Here is a 6,343-nt window from a genome sequence, read left to right as displayed (position 1 = left end):
CGGCGCGGGCCACGTGACCTTCGCGGCCGGACGCCGCCCAGGGATCTGGGCCGGGGGTGGGAGCTGCGCGCGCGGTGGGGGAGGGGTGCGGCAGGTGGTCTTCGGAGCTGAAGCTGAGGCTTTACTGGGGGGACGCGGGGCGCCCGAGAAGCGGCCGGAGCTCCGGGGAGCCCCGGCCCGGGGCAGGAAGCGCGGCCAACGCCCAGAGACGCCCTCGAGAGAGGGGGTTCCCGTCCCTCCTCCATTTTGTGGCTCCGATGGGGCCCAGAGGCCCGGCGCCGCCCAGTGTCGTGGGCCCGGCCTCGCCGCGTCCGTGGGGAGTGAGTGCCCCGCCGCCCGCCCTCGTCGCTGCGTTGACTGCTTGCAGCGTGCAGGGTTTTCCCAGAAAGTTCTCTGAGGTTCGCCTCCTTTGGGCAGGGACCCAGGACCTCATGGACAGCTGTGCTGGCCGAGTGCGAAGGGCGTTAAAAACGCCCTCCCTGGGGGCACCTGCGTGGCTCAGCTTAGTTAAGTGACTGCTTTCGCCTAAGGTCGTGATCCTGGAGTCCTGGCATCGAGTCCCACATCAGGCTCCCTGCTCAGCAGGGAGTCTGCTGCTGCCTCCGACCTCTCTCCTCTCATTCTCTCTCTCTCCCCTAAATAAATTTAAAAAAATATTAAAACAAACAAACAAAAAAAACACTCTCCCTGGGCTGCCTATCACCTGCTAGCTGCCTTCCCGTTTTTCTGTTCCCCTTTGCAGCACGACTCCTCCAGAGAGGGAACCCACCCTGCTCAGATTTGCCTCCCCGCTTGCTGCCTGCCAAATCAGACCAGGTCCTTGTCAGATCCCCCGGAGGCTGACCTCTAGAAACCCTGTCTTGGCTTGTTATCCATCCACCCCTATGCCCGCTTCTAGTTTTCTTTTTACCTCCCTGGGTAAGCCCTTGGGTTTTTCCTTTGCTGAGCCAGCCCTAGGACCTCTTCTCTTTTCACAGCTCACAAGCTCCTCACCTAACCCTGTGGGTGGTGGTCTGACGTGGCTTTACACTCCATCTCTAGTCCCGTTTTCTCCTGACTCCCATGGCCATGTTTAACTGCGTCCTGTTCATCTCTGTTTGAATGTATTAATGGGCATCTTAAGTTCACGTGAGGTCATCCACCAAATACAAGACACACCTCCTCCAGCGTTCCCCAATTCAATAAATGCTACATCCTTTATCCCGTTTACTCAGGCCAAAGTTCTTGAAATCATCCTTGACTCTTCTCTTTGACTTTATCTTCAAAAATATGTTGAATTCCAACCACTTGTACCCTAGTCCAGCCAAATCATTTCACTTGCACAGTCTGTTGTGCTGGGATCCTACTGGTTTCCTGGCTTCTACTCTTGATTCCGGAGGTTATATATATATATATGTGTGTGTGTGTGTATTATATATATGCCGTTTCTGATTTCTACACTTGCCCTGTATACTACTGAGTGGCAGGGGCTCAGAGTGTATAAACTGCTTTCCCCAGGTTCTCATGCTGGAGCTTCCAAGAAACTTCTACCATGGGGAGGCGTAAGCAGGAAATAAGGTAGGAGGAGGAGAGTAACCTGCTTGCTTCTGGATTCAATAGTGTAATCGTTGCTTGTACAGTAAAAGGGGACCATTCCTGACTCTTAGCAGTTACTTCCTCAGTCCAAGCGACACTTTCGTAGTAAACAGAGGATGACAGTGACAGGCACCAGAGCTGGTGTAGCTCCCATGGGTTTTACCAAGAGAATTTTTAGCAGCCTCTAATCTTTGCTATGGCTCCATTCTTCCATTTGATATGTGTGACTCCTAAAATTCCCTCTGTCTGAAATGACTAGAATGGTTTCTCTTTCCATGGCTGGACCCTGATTAACACACCTTTCTACATCCTTTTCTCCAGCTGGCTGTCAGGGGTCTTTGTTTATGTCTGTCTTCTCCACTGGAATGTCTTATAAAGTCAGGGACTTTATCTTTCATGTTCTCTGTAATATTAGCATCTAGTGTAGAATGTGGCCATTGGTTGGTATTCAGTAAAGATTTATTGAATGAATGAATGAATGAATGAATGATAGATACACTGATGATTAGTCTCAACGTCTTGGCACTGTCCACATTTGTGGCTTTCTTAATAGGATGTAAAAATTGAGGGTTATTCCAACGGACACATGAAAAAGTGCTCCACATCACTCGGCATCAGGGAAATACAAATCAAAACCACAATGAGATACCACCACACACGAGTGAGGATGGCTAAAATTAACAAGTCAGGAAATGACAGAGGCTGGCAAGGATGCAGAGAAAGGGGAACCCTCCTACACTGTTGGTGGGAATGCAAGCTGGTACCACCACTCTGGAAAACAGCATGGAGGTTCCTCAAAAAGTTGAAAATAGAGCTACCCTACGTCCCAGCAATTGTACTTCTGGGTATTTACCCTAAAGATACAAATGTAGTGATCTGAAGGGCCATGTGCACCCAAATGTTTATAGCAGCAATGTCCACAATAGCCAAACTATGGAAAGAACCTAGATGTCCATCAACAGATGAATGGATAAAGAAGATGTGAGGTTATACACACACACACACACACACACACACACACACACACACACACACTGGAATACTATGCAGCCATCAAAAGAAATGAAATCTTGCCATTTGCAATGATGTGGATGGAACTGGAGGGTATTATGCTTAGCAAAATAAGTCAATCAGAGAAAGACAACTATCATATGATCTCCCTGATATGAGGAAGTGGAGATGCAATGTGGGGGGCTTGGGGGATAGGAAAATAAATGAAACAAGATGGGATTGGGAGGGAGACAAACCATAAGAGACTATTAATCTCACAAAACAAACTGAGGGGGTAGCGGGGTAGGGAGAGGGTGGTTGGGTTATGGACATTGGGGAAGTTATATGCTATGTTATGTGCTATGGTGAGTGCTGTGAAGTGTGTAAACCTGGCGATTCACAGACCTGTACCCCTGGGGCTAATAATACATTATATGTTAATTTAAAAAATTGAGGGTTATTTAAAAAGAATCTTAGGAAAGGAAGAAGTTGTCATGACCATCAAACTCTTCTCCTCTACTTCTCCCTTGCCTTCTTTTGGCCAAAAGAAATGGGGGGGGGGAGCCAGTCCTCATGGACATACCATAGTTACAGGGAGAGTGTGGGCTTCTTACATGTGTCTCTAACACATACCAAGTCTTTAAACCAACTCTGACTAGCATAGCGGCCCGTGACTAGCAGCCCAGCCACCGAATGTCAATATTGAGGATTGTAGAACAATGTTTGAATTAGCTCAGAGTTCACCACAGAGTATACCCAATTATCTTTTTTTTTTTTAAGATTTTATTTATTTATTTGACAGACAGAGATCACAAGTAGGCAGAGAGGCAGGCAGAGAGAGAGAGAGAAGATGAAGCAGGCTCCCTGCGGAGCAGACAGCCCAATGCGGGGCTTGATCCCAGGACCCTGGGATCATGACCTGGGCCGAAGGCAGAGGCTTTAACCCACTAAGCCACCGAGGCGCCCCCCCAATTATCTTTTTAACCTGATCTGAGTGGCCACTTTTTTAAACTCTTAGCTAATAGTCATTGTGTAACGGACCAGGTAAATCAAAATGCAAATTCTGCCACAATTTTTAAAAAATGTAAATGATGAACATAATTCCAAAGTGAAAACAGAAGGGGAATCAGTATCCTCTAACTAAGGCAATCTCTAAGGGGCAAAGAGCGGTTTTTGCTAAGGATGACTTGTGAGGATTTCTTTAAAAAAAAATCTATTATGACTCTAATGGCACAGTCACCTAGAGTTTGGATTCTTAAACATTTTTTTAAAGATTTTATTTATTTATTTGATAGAGATTACAAGTAGTCAGAGAGGCAGGCAGAGAGAGAGAGAGAGAGAGAGAGGAGGAAGCAGCCTCCCCGCTGAGCAGAGAGCCTGATGCGGGGCTCGATCCCAGGACCCTGAGATCATGACCTGAGCTGAAGGCAGAGGCCTCAACCCACTGAGCCACCCAGGCGCCCCAACATTTTCTTTATTAGTTGGAGAAGTCGATGGCATTTTGTTGGGCGCCATTTTAAAAAATCGCATCGAAATACGTTCAACAGAACAAGGTGATATGTGTACGGACCCAATGAGAGATTCATTCTTTGACCACACTCCCGAGTTGAAATATTCTCCCTTTCAGCCTTTGAATATGATAAACTCATTGATTCAAGTAGCTGTGAGCCAATGAAATCACCCCTCCAAGATCCAGAACTAGGGAGTGAGGGTGTACAAGCTATTTCTTCCAGGAAATGTGGTAGACTGGTGATTTGAGTCTGCCTTCCCACCATACTTTTCCTCCCTCCCTCCCTTTTTGTTGTAAAAGACAATTTCTTTATCGTGGGTAACCCACTCTGTGTCCCCTCTTCATCACCTCAGGGTTTCCATGTGACCCATGCCTATCTGGTCAGAGTATCAAATCTTCCTAGCCCACAGTGATTGATTTAGGAATTTCCAGGTGACCCAGGGACTTTTGTTAGAACTATCACGAAAGATGCTTTTCTTTTTAAATTTTATTTAAGTACTTTCTGCACCCAATGTGAGGTTTGAACTCACAACCTTGAGATCAAGAGTCACATGCATTACTGACTGAGACAGCCAGGCACACACCCCCAGTCCCATCACCACCAACCAACCCGGGGACATGTTTTCCCTATGGGATCACCAGCTAATTTGTTGGCACTCTAAGAGAAATGACTTGCTGAGAAGAAAGCTAATACAGAGAAAGGCAGAGCTCGGAGACAGTGTCTTCATAAGACTAGTTGTATCTAGTAAGGCCTGAAGCTAAAGGCACATCTGTGAAGTACATCTCCAGTTTCTTAAGCCAATAAATTTCCAAATATTAGGGACCTGAAATTTGAACTGAATCTTTGCCACTTGCTACCAAAAGAAACTTTATTATAGAGAGACTTGCTAGGCTTCAATTAATTCTGTTGTCCATATCCTTTGATTAATTCCACTATGGGGTAAAAGGAGTTAAAAGATCTTAAATGTGTGAAAATATACATAAGCAGTCAATATATTCTTTGCAGGGAGCATAAGGTATGAGCAAATCACCCAGCTTCGTAGGAATCCAAATTAGGGCCAGAAGGAAGAGAGGAGTCCTGGACATGCACTCACAACCTTAGTCTCTCTGAGGCCCAGAGAATGGAGGGTGACTATTTCAGCTTTGCCTTTGAGAAAACTCTCCCTGCTGACAACTGAGAAGATCAAATATCTAAACTTTGCATATAAACTACAATTGTTTCAAATAATAAACATTGCATTTTTATTTGCTATGACATAAATATAAAATAGCGTGTGAATTACAAATGTATACAATGGAGGGGCACCTGGGTGGCTCAGTCAGTTAAGCATCTGCCTTCTGCTCAGGTCATGATCCCAGGGTCCTGGGATTGAGCCCCACATCAGGCTCCCTGCTCATCAGGGAGTCTGCTTCTCTCTCTGCCCAGTCTCATGCTCTCTCACTCTCAAATAAAATCTTTTTTTTTTAAAGAAATGTATACAATGAATTATTACAGAGTCAACCCACCTATGTGTCTACCACTAGAACATTACCAACATCCCTGTTATGCCCCTACCCAATCTGCTACAGAATTTCTGGGTGATAGCAAATGGTGTCAACATGTTTAACTTTCAAATAATTCTCCAACATGCTTAGACCCATTTGTATTCCCCACTGATAACATATGAGAGTCTGGTAGCTCTACAGCCTCTCCAGCGACTCGTCAGTTTTGAGAAACGAATTCTTCTGGTGGGTCTGTAGTGCTACCTCATGGTGATATTACCTTGCATTTTCCTGCCGGCTAATGATGGTGGACAGCTTCTCCTATGTTTATTGGATATTTGCCTGTCTTTCCATGGCAGGGATAACAGATTTTATGAGAGGTGTTTAAGACAACAAATTTGAACTGAAGCCTCACTGTCCTACCTAACACTACATGCTTCTTTAGTGAATGTTTGCCTGATAATGATCTAAAAAAATCTGAAAAAAATTTTTTTCAATGATATTTTTAAGTAAGTTTAATCTATAGTTCTGTGTGTGTGTGTAATCTTTCTTAGGTTTTGTTATTGATGTATTAATATTATCAGTCACAGGAAAGAATGAACATAGAACCCATGCACAGACATTATACACATGCACGCACAACATACACATGCACGCACAACACACATACCTCTAAGGAAGGGGAGACAAAAACCTTATACAAAAGTTTGTCCAAATGTATAGTTCTCATGTTCTCTTGAGAAATAGAAACAATATTTGAAAAAAAAAAAGCTGGAAGAAATAGTT

Source organism: Lutra lutra, chromosome 16 (assembly GCF_902655055.1).
Source record: "Lutra lutra chromosome 16, mLutLut1.2, whole genome shotgun sequence".
NCBI classification, from domain to species: Eukaryota; Metazoa; Chordata; class Mammalia; order Carnivora; family Mustelidae; genus Lutra; species Lutra lutra.
Note: the sequence above shows the minus strand (reverse complement) of the source record.